The sequence below is a fragment of the Pelobates fuscus genome, chromosome 7, assembly GCF_036172605.1.
Source record: "Pelobates fuscus isolate aPelFus1 chromosome 7, aPelFus1.pri, whole genome shotgun sequence".
Lineage (NCBI taxonomy): Eukaryota > Metazoa > Chordata > Amphibia > Anura > Pelobatidae > Pelobates > Pelobates fuscus.
In genome coordinates, this window is record NC_086323.1 from 146,937,491 (window position 1) to 146,954,931 (window position 17,441).

The 17,441-nt window shown below is 36.7% G+C and overlaps 1 protein-coding gene across 7 annotated transcripts in view; it reads left to right on the plus strand.

Annotated features, from left to right (window-relative positions):
• The window catches only part of FOXP1 (forkhead box P1), a 691,275-nt gene that overhangs the window by 579,228 nt on the left and 94,606 nt on the right, over window positions 1–17,441 (plus strand). Inside the window, exon 1 of one of the 7 annotated variants that reach the window (XM_063426770.1) lies at window positions 6,106–6,218. The exons of the other annotated variants lie outside the window; for them this stretch is intronic. The gene's annotated coding sequence lies outside the window, so the exon portion shown is untranslated. Of the gene's footprint in view, window positions 1–6,105; window positions 6,219–17,441 lie in introns of those variants that run through there. 7 annotated transcript variants of the gene reach the window in all.

Here is a 17,441-nt window from a genome sequence, read left to right on the forward strand (position 1 = left end):
GCAAGTTACGATGTGTCGATAACCCTGTTTGTAGAAAATGAGGATAAAGTAGTAGAATTTGGATAGTGCTCCCATCCATTGTGTCCAACATGGCTGTTTTAGGCTAGATTTTGTAAGTGACTGTTTAGTGAATGCATCCTTTGATGTAGAGGTACATACATGAACTTATATACACCTATAGCACCTATATGGAAACATTGCATGCTAAGGTTGACGTTACTTTCTGTAAAACAATGGGATTTTGTCACTAAACTGGAAATTGGGGAGAATTGAATAGGGAAATACAAAGTTTAAGCTGAAATAGCCAAATTGCAATTCCCCAAAAAATATCCATTCCCTAGTCATTTCTCCAACATTTATTTTCTTGTTAGTGCAGTAAGTATATAAAACTATTCAGAGAAGATATAATACCACTTTAGAGCTTACACACTAAACAGATTTGAACATAGCCACAGCACTGGAATTAGTGGGGATTTTTTTGTGATGTAATTAAGGAAATATTAGAAGTCTCATAGAAAATCCTTAAAAAAAAAATAAAAAAATAGGAAAACAAACATATCTTATTCGTGGTGAACTCTGAATACTCTGGGCAGATACAAACTGATTAAAACTGCGTCTCTTTGTTCTTTAGTGTGTTCTTGTTGCATCTGGGACCTGTAAGATTGCTCCATAGTGCATTGCGACATTAAACGGGCTCTCGAACACCACATGCTAATTTGTTCAGTAGGACTCTGATTAATGATTTCAATCATTTTCCACCATGTTTTTGAATTGTAATTATCAAGAGCCTTAACTCCGCAGCAAAAGAAAAAAAAAATTAAATATATTCCACCTTCGCGTGTGTAAGGTTAAATAACCATAAACAGAAGATTTGATTTAATTTGCAGATCTTCTTTGTTTCTAAGGGTGTCTTTTTTCTTTTTTGCTTTTTGCTTTGCCAAGCTCTGACCATTGATAAAAATGGCCAAAAGGAAAAAGCTCCTTTTGCTGTGGATGTAAGTATAATGCACATTTTCAAAGGAACACTTCTGAGAGGACAAAATTAGCATGTACGCTGGTCTTTATCAGCCGGTAAGCACTAATTTAAGCCCAGTGTTCGGCCTGCGCAGGATCTTGAAGCATTAATATGTTAATGAATCACAGCAGATGTTTTGCATGGGGGGATGGGTCACTCCGAGAGACCTTGGTGACATCTCAAAGCGACTGGGACTGACTGAAATCTATGCTATCTCTTTATGTCACAAATTGTGTCGCACACAATGGGAAAGGTCTTAAGACAGTTCCCGCTCTCTCCAAAATAATTCAGGGATTTATCTATTTGTGTTTTATGATCTAAAAAAAAAATTGTGTTTGTGTCCATGTATAATACACATGATTTTACCAAGTTAACTTACAAATGGGGATGTAAGCCGCAAACTGGCTATTTGTAGACGTGTTCTCATGTTATTTATAACCGCATATTCAGCAACACTTTTTAGCGTTGGTTACTGTGCAGGACTAAATGGAAATCCTTGAAAAACAAAGTTCTTTGAGTAATATTTTGCGGTCAGCCATGTAATATATTGGTATTTGCTACTTGATTTGTTGTATACGAATATACTTTCAGCTGTATTTTTTGATCATAGCTCTGTACTTTTGTCATTTTCCTAATCACTCTTCAAAGGGTAGACTTGCACCTCTCTTTTGGGGAGTAGGGTAGATAGTCGGGGGGCAGAAACAGCATATGTGAAATGACTCCTGCAATAATACATTATGCCCTGGTAAAACATCGCTTTATAATACATTTGTAGTTTTTCTCTTGTTTGTTCTTTATAGGACACTAGCGTCATCCTCTTTACTAAATTTCATCCTTAAAAATGAAATATGTTGTTTTCTCTGTAGCTTAATGAGCTGTCTGGAGCAGATAAAATGTGTGTTCTTAAACCACAGACATTTCATTTAGTTCTGTGTGAACAACTACAAAGTAGTTATGTAAGAGGGAACAAGACATTATTACAATGAGATGTTATGTACAAGAATCTGTATCTGGTTTTGAGAAAGTGGGGCTTTTAGTTAAGAACTCAAAATAGCACAGAATTGGTTTTAAAGAGACAGTTTCTCTAAATAAATAACTCTAAGTGCCAGACAAGCCCATCAAGCACAGATTTCTGTCAAAATGATGTACTCCACACTGATAGAAACATTTTCTTCTCCAACTTTTGTTATTTTTATTTTTTTGTCACTGACATTCCCATCATCAGAGATTTCCTGTTGGTCAGATCTTGACAAACCACAAACAGCTCCTCAGATTTTGGAGATTACAACATTGCACTCTATAGATATTGTCTGGAAAAATTCTACTTACATTATTCTATTGGCAACAGGCTTTGCACAGTGGAAAAATATAGTTCGGCTATTTTTTCCAAAAATGAAATTTTGTTTGGGACCCGACACTCGTTCATGACGGTTCACCTTATTTGAATATAGTCTATGAAAAATATTTGGGAAAACGATATAGAAAAAAACAATAAGGGCACTGAAATATTAATATAAACATTATGTATGTATTTTGCAGTACACTAATAAGCACATTTTCCTACCATTTGGTTCTCAGATCAAATGAGAAAAATAAACCAGTAAAGGGAAAAAGAGAAGGCTCAGTAAAAAATATGTATATAGTATATATATTTATAAAATGTATAATGTAAATTATAGATTCTTTTTTTCTGCTCCTCCATTTTCCCCTCTATTGGTCACTTCACATTTAGTGGCTAGCTCGTACCCATCAATCTTCTTTTTCCTCATCATTCATCTTTTTTTGGGCATTAAGGGAGGGATTCCAAATGCTGATTAAAACACCTTCGGTCACCAAACTAGTCTTTTGATTATAAGTACGTATAGCACTTAGGAGATACAAAATTCGGCCAAACAGACGTTCGGCCTAAATTAGGATGAATTGCACATTGTCTGAAACTGAATGCACAAACCTAGTGAGGACTGAATTTCAACCAATAGAAAGGCTTGAAGCACTTGTTGAGAGCAGTAAAACTGATTCTATGTATGTATCGATTCTAATTTCAGTATTACTTCCGATTTCAGGAATTGGATGCATTTCATTGATGCATATTGGTTAGTGCCGTAATTGACGGTTTCTAATATTCAATGAACACCATGAAATGATTTGACAAGCCTTTTCATTTCCACATCTTGGTCTTCACAGGGTTAAAATTGTTTTGCTCTTCTTAGATTTCAGTTCACTCAGTAAAAAAAAAACAATATAATGTCCCAGAGAGATTTATTCAGAAACGTGATTTAATGCAACTTTTCATCAAAAAGTAAGTGTAATTAGAAAAAGACTGGCACCATGGGCACCATGGGAAATGTAGTTCACAAACATCTGCAGGGTTGAGGTTAAGCATTACCCTGTATCATCTATTAGAAATAGATTACAAGGTACAAGTAGATTGCAAGCCTTTTTCATGTGATTCACATTATATTAACCATTATTTTTTTTACTGTTCTAAGTTTGTAGCAGTGTTAGGGGTGTGGATTTGTGACTGACACAATCATTTAATACAGAGGATACATTTTATCTAACATATACAGATATTTCAGAACAAATCCTAGCCCTTTGAAAAGACACTATACACAAACTATGTACAAAAAGAATGACTTTAACTCTTTCAGGCAAAGATGCCTGTTCATCCCATCAATGTGTTATAAATATTATTGATTGAATAATTATTCCAGGACATCTACCATAAATATCTCGGGATGTTGTCTGTACCTCTTTTAGTCTATCCCTCCAGCTTCTTGACTAGAAGTGCATTCCATGAATCCATAACTTTTTTCTAAAAAAAAACAAAGATACCCTTTCATTTCCATAACTAACCATTGTTTGATTTTTTTTTTTTTTGCTTTCTTAATAACAAGCATCAGTGTTCATATGTGACTGTCCGGAAGTTTTTAACCTGCATTTCCCAGAAATCTATGTCGCCTGTTTTCTGGCAGAGGATTCTGGGAGTTGTAGCCAACAACATCTGGAGTAGATGGAGAGTAGACTCTAAATCTTGTTATCTGCCCATTCTGTGTGATTCAGTGTGTATCCTTGCAAAAACACTGAGAGGCAGCAAACGTGTTCCATGGATCCTTATCCTGGCATCACAGAGACTTAAACACAAACCTTTTGATGATAATATTGTATAAATCACGTTTTGTGTATCAAAGGTTCATTTTAAGACCAAAGCCGGCCACTTTAGGCAATGTAGGGACCCTGGAAATCACAGGGCTTGTAAAAAGTAAAGTTTTGAAAAGGATTCATACCACTAAGAAGCATTTTGTATTCTCAGTTGATATCAGATGCATTCAGCTAATCTCAGAATCAGTGCTTTGAGGCAGTAATATACTGTTGCAATTGCTTTCTTAGATTTCTCCAACCTCCAGCTGCCGTTAACCTCTCTGGTGCCAAGAATCGAAGTCCTGAGCTCTGAACATTTGAGCCTTGTAGGAGAGAGATTTTCTCCCTCTAATAAATATTCATAGTGATGTGTATGTACGGGGGTGAGGGTGCACATTTTGTAAATTGGAAGAAAAGAAAATCCCATTAATAAATTCATTTGGCACAAAAGCACTTTAGGCAGGACAGCAATCTGTGTCTTGTTCCATTTAACATTGAATCACACTGGTCTGGGGTTTGACTTCCCCTTTCTTTTTTTAGTTCATTGAGAGGGGCTCTTTCTTGTCTTTTCTGATAGATTTCAACCCAGGAATAGCTACAGCTTTTAACACGTTCACTGCCAGGCAGCCTTGCAAAATGAATCTTTTCCTACACTGAACAATTATTCAATCTCCAGGACTGGGAATGTAATGAACGCGACTCAATATCTTTAGATCTGTTTGTTGACTCTTAGCAATGACGGGGTTAAATAAGCCATTTGAAACAGATGGGGAAAAAAAAGTGTGAAAGAAATTTTTTTATTAAAAAAAAAAAAGAAAATCTTGTCCACTTGAGTAGAATGCCAGTCGGGAAGGTTATCTCTTTCAGACAGTTGTGAAAGCAGAAGCGATAACAGCGGCACAGCAGATAGACACAAACAATATGCATTTGTTTTGTTTACAACAAAACCCCAACAGGAAAGCATATGGAGAACAAGTTTCAGTTGAAATTCCTGTTAGGTTGGTTGCAAATAAAAAAAAAAACAACAAACGACACAAACATGTTGAAAATGCTTTTGTTGTCTGTTCTGCTCAGTAACTGCGAACAAACAAACAGGCTAAACTGCAGGTGGGGAATCAGTCTCCTCCTAAACTCTGAAATTGTGAGATTATATCACAGAGAGAGTGATTTTTGTTGTAGAAATGGGGGTGAAGAGGTAGAAGCGAACGGCTTCTTACGAATTCAGTACGGTTACCCTGTTAATGGCTGGTTGTGCCATCTCGTGTTTAATCCTCGTTTGTCAGCACATTGCATGGATCCTCTTAAAGGGTTAAAACTTTCTAAAAAAAAAAATCTTACGTGTTTTAAATGGCACAAACGTCTATAATTTCCCCCAATCTGACAAACAAAGGGTTAATTGTTTTTGTTTTTAGGCTTGTTTGTTTTTGTCGCGTTTATCTTTTTTTTTTTTTTATTTGTTTATTTTTAAACTTGTTATGCTAAAAAAAATCACATATGTCCAGATCAATATTTACCCTTCTAAATACAATACACCTGTGTACCCGTTTTCTTCTCCCTCCTCTTCTACTCTTGTAAAAGGTTAAACTTCTATGTTTGTTATCCTCACTCCAGAGCCCTTTCACCATCCACCCCCCCCCCCATCAGTAAAATGTTCTCCAGCCCCCTATTTGATTAAGGATAAGTGTGTACTGCTTGCCTTCCTTTCCACAAAGCAGCCACATGCACAGTTGGGTCAAAGGGTTAACAGCAATTAAGCAGGAGTTGCTTTAGAGACAAATGCATTTCTTTTCCCTTTCACAAAAGCATTATTTCACCTGCCGTCAGTAAAAGAGGAGGCCCCCATTGTGTCGGGTGTTTGAGCTGATTATGTTTAGAGGCTGGTTATGATTGGCTGAGAAAGGCGTGGTCGGTTTTGAGCATTTTTGCATCTTTTCAGCCCAGGAGTACCCTTACGCATGTAATCTGTCTTCAACCCAAGGAAACCCAGGCTCTTACTAACCAAGCTTAATAGTGCTTCCTGGCCCAGATCTGCTGTTTGTGGCTGCTAAATGGAGATTGTCAGGTTTGTCAATATCTGATTGATTGTATTTTGTATCTGTGTGTCTCTTCTTGTTGTAAACTTGCCAAGTTACTGTACTTGTTAGACAGAATAAAGCATGCTTTCGGTAAGAATCTTTATTAACCAACTTGTTTGAGGCTCAGGGGGACAGTCAGAATGACAGGTGGAATCATGTTTCAAAGGACCACGGATGTTTCTAATAGATTTTGTATCTGTTGATGTTTATCATTGCTTTTCGTTGATTTAATTTCTTGTTATGTTTTTTTTTTCTGTGTGTGTGTTTGTTTTGTTTACTCTGCATGCTTTTTCATTGATTGCATTTACTAGTATATATTGTATGTGCCGTTACACAAATCCTGGCAAATGAATCCATCTGCTTCCGAAAACATGTCTTTTAATTTCCATCAGCTGCTGTAATCATATTACAGCCTAGTGTGTGCAATCTCTTGGCAGTTTAATTCCTTGTGTGCTTGTTCACTCACTCATCCGTCTGTGTGTCCGTATCAAAAGACTGAGGGGTGAACAGCCGGAGCTGTGTCCTGTGGATTCATCCCAAATTTTACCCCATGTTGGGTCTTTTTATCATTATTTCTGTATGCTTTTTCTTTTTTTCTCTTCTTGCTCCCCATACTTGGTAAAAAAGCACAGCTCGTTTCTACTCCGTGCTAGAAAGACGTGCTTTCGCCCGATCGTTGAATCTTTTTATTTCTTACACTTTCTTTTTTTTTTTTTTTTTTTCGTGTGACGTAAAGGAAGTGACTGAATCTGGCGTTGAATCGTGGCGGTCAAATCTTTTGTAACAAGATCTAAATGGAACTAATTCTGAGTGTCATCCCAGCACAATTTCACTGCTAGTATCAGGAATTCTTTTGATGGAGGGGAGGGAACTGCTAGAAAGTGGGAGGTAAGCTAGCAGCTGAGCGTAAATAAAAGCCCTTTTTTAATACTATTAACCCTTTAACCCCTGGGTGCCACTTACTACTTGTGTGTACCGGCAGCTTCAGAAGACCTCTAGATGTAAAATGTACAAGGATTTCAGGAGTTGGTGTCAGACGTCAAAATGTTTTTTTTTTATTTATTTTTTATTTGGGGGGGTGGGGGGAGGGGTGAGGGAAGAGGGGGTTTGAATTCTAACCTTGTAAGAGCATGGTATGCACTCTGACTTACAGCTGGCTCGGTCTTTGCAGAAGTTACAACTTAAATTCTATAGTGACCTGTTTCATGTGAAAATAGTGTTTTGGGTGATAGAGAATTATTTTAGGTTGTAAACTTGCAGTAAGAGCTCTCAAAACCTTCTGTGTCAGTTTGATACTCTCTGCCCATGTTTTGTTGTTATATCCTTTAAACCATGTATACAGCGCTACAGAATATGTCACAGCTTTATCAATGAAATATTATTCATTTTAAGCTATTCTACAGGGCAAAGAGATTTCCTGCATGTCAGGCATATGCAGCATGCCATGTGCTTTCGTGGAATTAGTGCCTGTACTATTGTGGTTGATTGTTTAGTTATTATTTTTAGTTTTGTCATTTGCAGAGTTTCACGTAGTATTTGTCATCAGAGATATATTTGTGAGATCTGTTGCTGTTATACTATTTAGAACATCTCTGTTAATCTTATTATTTGTAAAAAAAAAACAAAAAAAAACGTTTTCTGGCTTCTGTAATGAGGAAGTGTTATTGTAACGTTTTTCATAGCTGTTTTCTAGAGCTGTAATAAACCTCTTGTAGACTATCTGTGGTGAACTGTAGCTGCACCTATCCATGTATCAGCTGGCTCTAGATGGTCCAGAACAGCTGGAGTAGTAGAAGTTGTGCATCCCAGGATACGAGTACACACACTTTGTAATTTAGAATTCACAAACACAATTTATTTATTGATCCAATTACCGAGAAGCAAGGTATAAAGCTATATGTATAACAGTTTAAAATAGCAAAATAAAACAATAGCAAAAATCTTATTCTGTCTCGAAAAGAGTGTCTTTCTCCCCTCATAATACATATCATGTCGCTGTCTTTGATATGAGTGCACTGCCGAACTTGGCAGCCATAGAACCAAACTGAGAACTGATTGGCCTGACACTTTGTAATCAAAGTTGATTTATTGTTCATTAGCAGTGCATTAGGGCCTCTCAGGCAAGCCAGTTATTTGTGTAGTGGCCTGTCAAATATCCAGAATTCCAGTACCTGCCATTTACCAATCGTGATAAAGCAGACAGAAATTAGAACGCTGACACACTCATACGGCTGAATTTGGCCATTGCTAGTGCACAGAAAGTGTTTTAGACATTTTTCAAAGTAAGGAACTAACTGTGCACTCATACCACAAACCCCCGATGACTGTTTTCATATCCCGGAGTCGTACAGCAGGTTTCCTGTGTGTGGATTTATATTTGCTTTCTGAAATCGAAACATCTGAATGCGACATACAGCCCTCTCCCCTCTTGACCTCCTGTGATCTATCCAACTAGGGCAGCAGCAAGTATGAAATGCACATTTAAACTTCAAAGAAATCGTAAGTTGCTTTAGTTAGGAAAGGCCAACAAGGACAGCTACATATGGCTACTTTGCCTATCTGTATCCTATATTAGGCACCTGAAATGAGATATCTATTATGTATCTATTATGACATTTCCTAATATGCAGCCGAATCCTACGGTTAGAGAAAACTGATGGATTATGTTTATTTAATCCTTTTTTTTTCACTGCGTTGTTTTGCAGGAATTTCAATCAGAAACAAAAATGTAAAAACGTTGCATCTGAACAAAAAGTACATTAGGAAAAAATACTTTTTCAATGTACTTCTCTAGTATTGAGTATTGATGTGGTCATAAACTGTGCTGCTAAAGGGAGCATGGCCCTGCCCTATCTGAGTGCCAGATAGGGGCTTTGGGTATTGCTTATCTCTCTGGCACCCAAAGGGGTTAACTATGAGTTTCTACAAGAGTCATCATGGCTGCGTTGCTCAGGTGTCTAATGCAGGCCTACCAGTTAGAGAAGGAAGTAGGAAGCTGTTACAAACAGCAGATAGCATGAGAATTGGACCCCTGATTACACATTTCCAGTGTTAGAAACAGATATCTAGGTCCTGGTTAAGAAGAAAAAAAAATGTAAACTTTTCAAAGTCACTAATGTCTGTTGAGGTTAAAATGTTTTCCGTGTTTCCATAATGGGTAGTAGATCTAGGGGATCTCTTGAAGCATAGCCCTTTCTCGTGTGCGTATACTCTGCTGTCAATTGGTTGTCCCTAGCCAAAAAATGGCAAGCACAAGTCGAGTGGGCTTGAAAAAAAAGGTTAAAACAAATATGAACTTGTACTTACTGCCATGGAAACAGGAAGACATTCCTGATTTAGTATGGGAGGGATTTCTAATGAGAGGGCACAAGTCTGCGGGTGATTTATTAGAAAATTAATTATTATTATTATTATTTTACATTTCTGTTCATTATTACATCTACACTCACCAAATGCTCCCAAAAGCAGACGTACGCAGAGTAAAACTGACCCAAAACGCATACTTTTACTCAATTTGCAATTTCTAATATAGGTCCTGTCACTGCTCTCCATTAACCCTCTAGAGTCCATCCAAATCACGTTAGTAGGTATTTGCTATCACAGGAAGGAAAATGTGCTTTAAAGGGTGGCAATAATAATGTTCCTTTTTTTTTTTTTTCAAGTCTCTGGGTTTAGTCCAAATTAACTGAGTCTCAGGGCAAACTTGCATAACCTGGCAACGCAGGTAAAAATATTAATCATCACGAGTCTAAAGTAGCAAAAGCGGAAGGGCAGCTTAATATCTGCTTGTTTACACCAGTTAGGTGTAGCATTTAAAATAATAAACACAGTGTGAGTTTGCAGACTTAACCTACTCCCGTTGCTGGGAAAGGTTCTGTGTTTTTCACTTTTCGTTTTTCTTTTCTTTTTGCATTTAAAAAAAAAATAAAACATTTTTACCCTATCCCTGCCAGCTGGAGTGAAGAAAAGGCTAAGATCTCCAGATCAATAGAATGAACAGGTAACAAAATTTTTTTAATAAAATACAAGTAATATTTCCCTAATGAGGACGTTTAATAATGGCCTTTTGAGTGACGTCTGACTGTACATGCATTGCCATTAAGCACGGTGAGTTTTATTACATGCTGTGGAATGCTGTGTTGGTCGCAATGCTTTAATGTCTCGCCCTTGCTTTTTTGGCCTTGAAATAATTATGGTAGCAGACACAGTAAAACACAGCGCCTTATTGTTAGACATTACACTTTTGTCACCTGTACTTCATCTGCTGCCGACGTATAAATCAACGCGGGGCATGATATGCAAGATGATTGAATTGCCTGTTTACTGTACAGCACGGTAGTCAAAGTTCTGTGTTCTATCTGAAAAAAGGCCAGCCATACACTCACAGTACATTGTTATTTAGATTGGTTAGGAGAAGGAAAATAACTATCTGATAATATCCTTAAATTAACTCGTGCTTTCACTGTCCAGTTTACAATCTGTTCTTTGTTTTGGCTCCCCTGATATTTGTCTGTTAAATACATTTTGATAGACCAAAAGATATTGAAGGCTCCAGCATTAAAGATTACAGACCCAGGAAGATGTTAAGTTTTTGTTTTGTTTTTCTTTCTCGCTCTCTCCAGTTTCCAACTGATGAAACATTTTGCACTTTGAGTTTTGTTTGTTTTAAGTTGGTTCCATTAATATGTCTTAATCTGTAACAAATGTTCTGTTATGCATTGAAAGTTATTGATTCCCCTCTAGTTTGAGAAAATAAATACAGGCTCAGAGAGAGGGAATACACGCAGCACCTGCACAGCTAGATTGTGGGAAAGTCCTGCTACATTTGTTTTTGTTTGGTGAAAGAGTTGGCTGGTTGAGACATCGTTTGTTTGTTTTACGGAGTGCAGACTTGGGTTACTGGAAATTTGTTTTCTTTCCCGAGCTTAGACTTCAATTACATTTTGTAGACCTTTTTTTTTTTTTTTTTTGATGAGTGTGTGTGTTTTTTTTTGTTTTCCTTGAATGCTTTTCATCCTCGTTAATATTTTCCTAGCATGAGCAATAATAAAGATGTTGCATTTTTAACTAGTTGGGGATGGCAGATTTGGGTATTTAGGGAAGAGCGGGTGGGGGAGAACACTCTCTCTGTCATCTTTAACCTCTCTGATGCCCACTCTTCATTTAATCGTTGTCCATTCATGCGTTTGATTCTCGTTGATAACAAGTACTGCGGGAGACATGGATGCAATGAATATTGAACAACAAATGTAGCTGTCATTTGTTCGAATGCGGTTATAGTTGAGATTTGAGCTGTCATTGATTAGGTGAGAATGGAGAGTTTTCTTTTGAACGATGATGAGGACACTGCTTTGCTTTCTTTGAGCTCAATCACGTCCTTACATCACTGTGCAAATAGGAAAGAATGGGATAAACTAACAACATCACAGGGGTCATCATCTGTGATTTCTCAAGAGCTTGTTTTCAGGGCTACGGGGGTCGTTTTTGTGTTTTCGTCTTTTTTTTTTTCTTCCTTCATATTTTCTAATTCTATTTGATGTCTACAAAACAAGATGACACCAGATAGAATACATTAAATTTAGATTTTCATCTAACCTGTTATGATAGCGGCAGTTTTAAATTTTTTAACTTTTATTTTATTTTAGTTTTTTTCTAGATGATAGCTTTTTGTACAATTACTGTAATTGCTAGACCACTTTATGGAAAGATTTCTTCACTAGAATCCCATTTGCCTTGATTTTCTGAGATTTTTTTTTCTTTAACGCATTTCGACCTTTTACACCTACAGAGCATGCTGGTTGGAGTGTCTTCATTAAGGGTAAATCAGTGAATAGCTAGATTGTCAAAGGATCCACTGATGTTTCCTCATTAGAATCTAATTTGCACTCTGGTACTTGCCTTCGATGTATAGCTGGAAAGTGTCTAAAACAGGTGATAAAACCACAGAATTGAAATAAAATATACCGTATATACTCGAGTATAAGCCGACCCGAATATAAGCCGAGGCCCCTAATTTTACCCCAAAAAACTGGGAAAACTTATTGAATCGAGTATAAGACTAGGGTGGGAAATGCAGCAGCTACTGGTAAATGTCTAAATAAAATTAGATCCTAAAAAAATTACATTAATTTAATATTTATTTGCAGTGTGTGTGTATGAATCCAGTGTGTGTATGAGTGCAGTGTGTGTATGAGTGCAGTGTGTGTATGAGTGCAGTGTGTGTATGAGTGCAGTGTGTGTGAATGCAGTGTGTGTGTATGAGTACAGTGTGTGTGTGTGAGTGCAGTGTGTATGAGTGCAGTGTAAGTGTGTGTGATGCAGTGTGTGTGTGTGTGTGTGTGTTGCAGAGCCTTGGTGGGGGTGGGCATTTTTATTATTATAATTTTGTAATTATTTAAAAAAAAATTATTATTATTATTATTAAAATATTATTTTATTTTAATTTTATTATTATTTAAATGTTTATTTTTTTTTTCATCCCCCCTCCCTGCTTGATACATGGCAGGGAGGGGGGCTCTCACTCCCTGGTGGTCCAGTGGATGGGCACTGTGTAGGAGGGGGCTGGCAGAGTGTTTACTTACCTCTCCTGCAGCTCCTGTCATCTCCCTTCTCCTCCGCGCCGGTCCGGTCAGCTCCCTCTGCAAGTCCCAGTGTAAGTCTCGCGGCCGCACTATGACCCCGCGGCTCTCGCAAGACTTACACTGGGAGCTGACAGAGGTGCTGAACGGACCGGCGCGGAGGAGAAGGGAGCTGACAGGAGCTGCAGGAGAGGTAAGTAAACGCTCAGCAGCCCCCACAGCCCCCAGTCTGTATTATGGCAATGTAAATTGCCATAATACAGACAGTGACTCGAGTATAAGCCAAGTTGGGGTTTTTCAGCACAAAAAATGTGCTGAAAAACTCGGCTTATACTCGAGTACATATATTTTATTAGATGTAGTGTTTTCCATTGAATAGACTTTTAAAACCTACAATCGGCTCTTGAGTCCAAGATGGGACAAAAGTTAATATGCTGGGTCCCGCGCTGCCTTGGCAGGCTTTGATAAATTGATATTCTGCAAAAGACGCTGCTCCCAAGAGCTCAAAGAGCAAGTGAGTGAAGGTGTATAGAAACCAATTTATTGGTGTTGTGACACTTTAGGGTTGTGCAGATACAAAAACGGGGTTAGCAGAAGGCCCTCCATTAATATAAATCAATGTTACAATATTACAGATACCGTGCATTCAATATTTTTAATGCAGCATATTTAACTAAATTAGCTGGATTCCTCCTCTTTATATAAAATACTAAATATTATTTTGAAAATGTGATATATTACTAAAATGCAAAGGAGGTCAGAGAGATGCTATGTGTTATATATATATATATTTTTTTTTTTTTATCGTGACAGATCTTAAAACACTGGAGTCCAAACAAAAATTAATTTTGAAGAAAAGAAAATGTAATTGGTAATTGTTTAATTGGAGTCTCCAACTGATATGTGTTAATATGGTTTAATTATGCCAAACCTTGCTATTTTGGAAGGATGAGATGGGTATTTCTTCTAGTCGAAGCAATTAACCTAGCAGGTAGTCAGAAAGCTAGCATGAATGAGAATTAAGAGATAAGATCATAAAGCCTGTCACCCGATGAACTATACCAGCAACAGATAGCTCGATCTTCCTGTCTGATGCCAAACTGATTGTCTTTACCTCCCAAACTGTATCAAATCCTGCTTCTGTAAACGAGAACAATTTTTATTTACATAAAAAGAGCTTTGTGGGTGCGAGAAGAATGTCTTACAGGCAGTTTTATAATTTACATTAATGAACCTCTCCTTGTAAGGCGATTGGGAGGTGGGGGCGGGAGAGGAGATGAGTAGAAAGGTAAAATCCCATTATAATATTTAAAATAAATGAGGGAATTTGAATTTGGATGCCTGCTAACAATATCGGTCGTTGCTGGTGACTGTGTGGTTAAATGACTTTTCCACTGAACCTGCGATATGATGGCAAACAATTTTGCCTGGTTTTGGTACAGTGGAATAATCGCAATCACCGTGAAACCTGACATTTTTTTTGTATTACATTTTAAGAGACTTAAAAGCATATTGAATTTTTTCCCCCAGACCTAATGTTTTAAGCTTTGAGTTGCACATATATGTTATTCCGAAACATAGCACCGTTTTATAACATTAAACTCCAGCTTATAACTGTTAAGCAATAATTTTAAGGTTCATAGTTAATATTTGCACACATGTTTATGGTTTACATTTGGAGAATATGTTTTTTGTACATTCAGAGAATGTAAGGCCTCGGTTTAACATGACTTGTGTACCGCTAGTATTTATCATTACTTTGCCATATTTAAAGATTTTGGAAAAATGGTTCCCAGGGTTTAAGAGTTGCTTTAAATTTGTCTTTGAGTTTAATTGTGATTTGATGTTGGCATTTGAGTATTGACAGAATGCTTTATTTGACCTTACCTTTTGTATTTTGTTGTGCATATATAATCTAGAGTTTCTTAGTGGACTGTATTATTTTACAAAACATGGATTCTGCACTTTGTCCTGTATTGTGATCTGTGGATCAGTTGTGGCACATGTGCCTCATATTCAACACTTTAAAAAAACTTTTATTATAGCGGCTGTGGGAAGTGTGGACAGTGGGCATGGCTATTTGTTTATTACATGAATTGCTGTTAACCGTATATAGAACTGAATATACCATTTAGAATAAGACAGAGTAGTTTTATATAGGCATGCTAATATCTAAAAGCATATAGCATCGTTTAAAAGCATGCAACTGTGAGCATTGTTGCTGTGGAGCTCCACAATTGTAGACCTTGCCATGCATGAAGGCGGGAAGGGAGCAGCGTTAGAAAGGAGGTGTGACAGTGACGTACTGGTAACCCAACCCAGCTAACCAGGGAGTTACATTGTTTTAGTTATACTCTGATTGTCTTGGAATGGAATGCCAGTTGAAAAAAACTGAGGTGGGAAGAAAAGGGTACCAAACTGGGCTAAAATACACATTTTTAAATTTGAGAGATCAAAGTCATCTTTCTCAACACTCAGCGACATAGAAGGCTATTGTTTTAGGATAACGTAATAGGTATCCACAGAACATCAGAATCGTGGCATGGTGACAACAATTATTAACCTCATCTTAAAAAGAGTTTATTTCTTTTTAGATGCTAGGAACTAACGCTGCTGAAAAAGTCCAGTAATTTACAAAAGTCATGTTTTATTGTAGAGATAGAATATTGTGGTTTAATTTGTTTCTATTGTTTTGTGTCGTCCATCCGTCAATCCTGTGTGTTTAATAATTTATAATAATCACTATACGTATCTTTCATACAATGTAAGTGAATAGATGTGAAGATTTACTGCACTGTAACAGTTTTAGGGATTATTGTCAGAGCACCGTAAGTATGCTTTATTGTGAAATCAAATGTCGTTGTCAGAAGGAAATCAATACCATTGCTTGAATGGCTCGTATTAAAGTTAAACTGCTGGTTTATGCTACAATGCAAAATATATCCCATAAACCTCTGTATATTTGCAGGACACGCCATGTCTATGCACCTCAGATCATGTCCCTAAAAACACAATAATGGCATTGTTACATATATTTTAATTTCCATTGTGTAGTGAGAGAATAATAATAATTATTTTTTAATCTCTTCCTCTAAACCCTTTAGTTATGCAATTGGTATATAGTGTTTTTCCTGGCAGGATCCTATCAAATGAAGAAAAGGGGTTAACACATCCCTAGCAGTAAACTTTCCATTGCAGATCCCCAAAGACAAATTAATAGGAGGGATGTTAAAAAAAAAAAAAAAATTATAATAATTATCTGCTCTCTTCATAAACTGCTGCTTGAAATGATTCATCTTGATTCATAAAACATAATAACTTTCATACACTTTCAGTATTAAGCTGCATGCTATTTCATGTTTTTTTTTTTTTTCCTTCTGTAATTAGAAAACTGTGTTGTGTTTAGAATTTTGTTTTGGTGTCCAAGAATGCAGAAATCTAAAAAAACAAGCACAGTTTGGGCTCGGAGAGATGCTGCAGATGTGAATGCAAATGAATAAAATAATTTTTGCAAAATCAATGCGAGTATAGAAATTTATGCTGCCGATGTTACATAAAGTTGTTGCCTTTCACCAAACCCCGTTTTCACAGAGCACATTCAGAAAGGGGCTCATAAATATTAGAAGACTCTAGTTAAGAACTTGCATGACTTTTTTAAATACTATTGATTTAAACCACTGGCTAGATTTTTATGAATCAACGTGTAATTTTCAGTCGTTGGCTATATTTCTTAACCATAAAGTACTCTCTCTAGTGTGCATTCCGCAGTTCTCCAAGCATTCAACGTGGGCTTAAATGATGGTAGTTAGCATGATCAATAGGTTAAGACCAGTACAATCACTCTTGCTGCTAATGACCTCTGTAGTTATGGGTAATAATACGGCAGCTATTATGGGCCTATTGCGGGTACAGCCTGCCCTTTGATTCTTTTTCACACCAGGAACTGATTGTATGAAGAAAAGTTAGGATACTGGGCATGAAAATGCTAGGCCGTAACTCTTAACTATTTCAAATATGGAGGAAAATGCCGGCGGTTTATCAGCGGAGTCCAGTCTGGCTATGTTTAGTAAATGTTATTTTTGGTTTCAGGCCTGGGCACAAGATGTGGCAAGGGGTTAAAGTCTTATTTCATATCAGACTACAGGCACGGTGTCACTGCAAATTTTTGCTGGTTCATAGCAGATTTATGTAGTTCCCAGATATATACTTGTAGAATAATTTCTTTTTTTTTTTTTTATTTACGCCAATATAATTCCACTTGCTTTAAACATGCAAAGAGGTTCTTTCAAAAGTCTACTTACAAATGCACATTTTATAATTCTGCACTGGAAATGTTTAAAAACAATTCTGTTGTGTAACTACATGTTAATTCATTTACACGTGTCTGTATGCATATATATATATAAATATATATACACATACAAAAACACACATATTATAGATAGATCATTACCTGAATATTAGTAGCGATTTTTGTGTTTGTATTTATTATTTTGAGCGTGTGTGTGTGTGACTTCATTTAAATGCATTTTTTAGTTGTTTCCATTAATCAGATTTGAATGGCTTGTGGCAGATTTATCTTGCATTGCAATGGAATTATTTCGGTATTAGTGATGATGCTTGTGTGGTAGA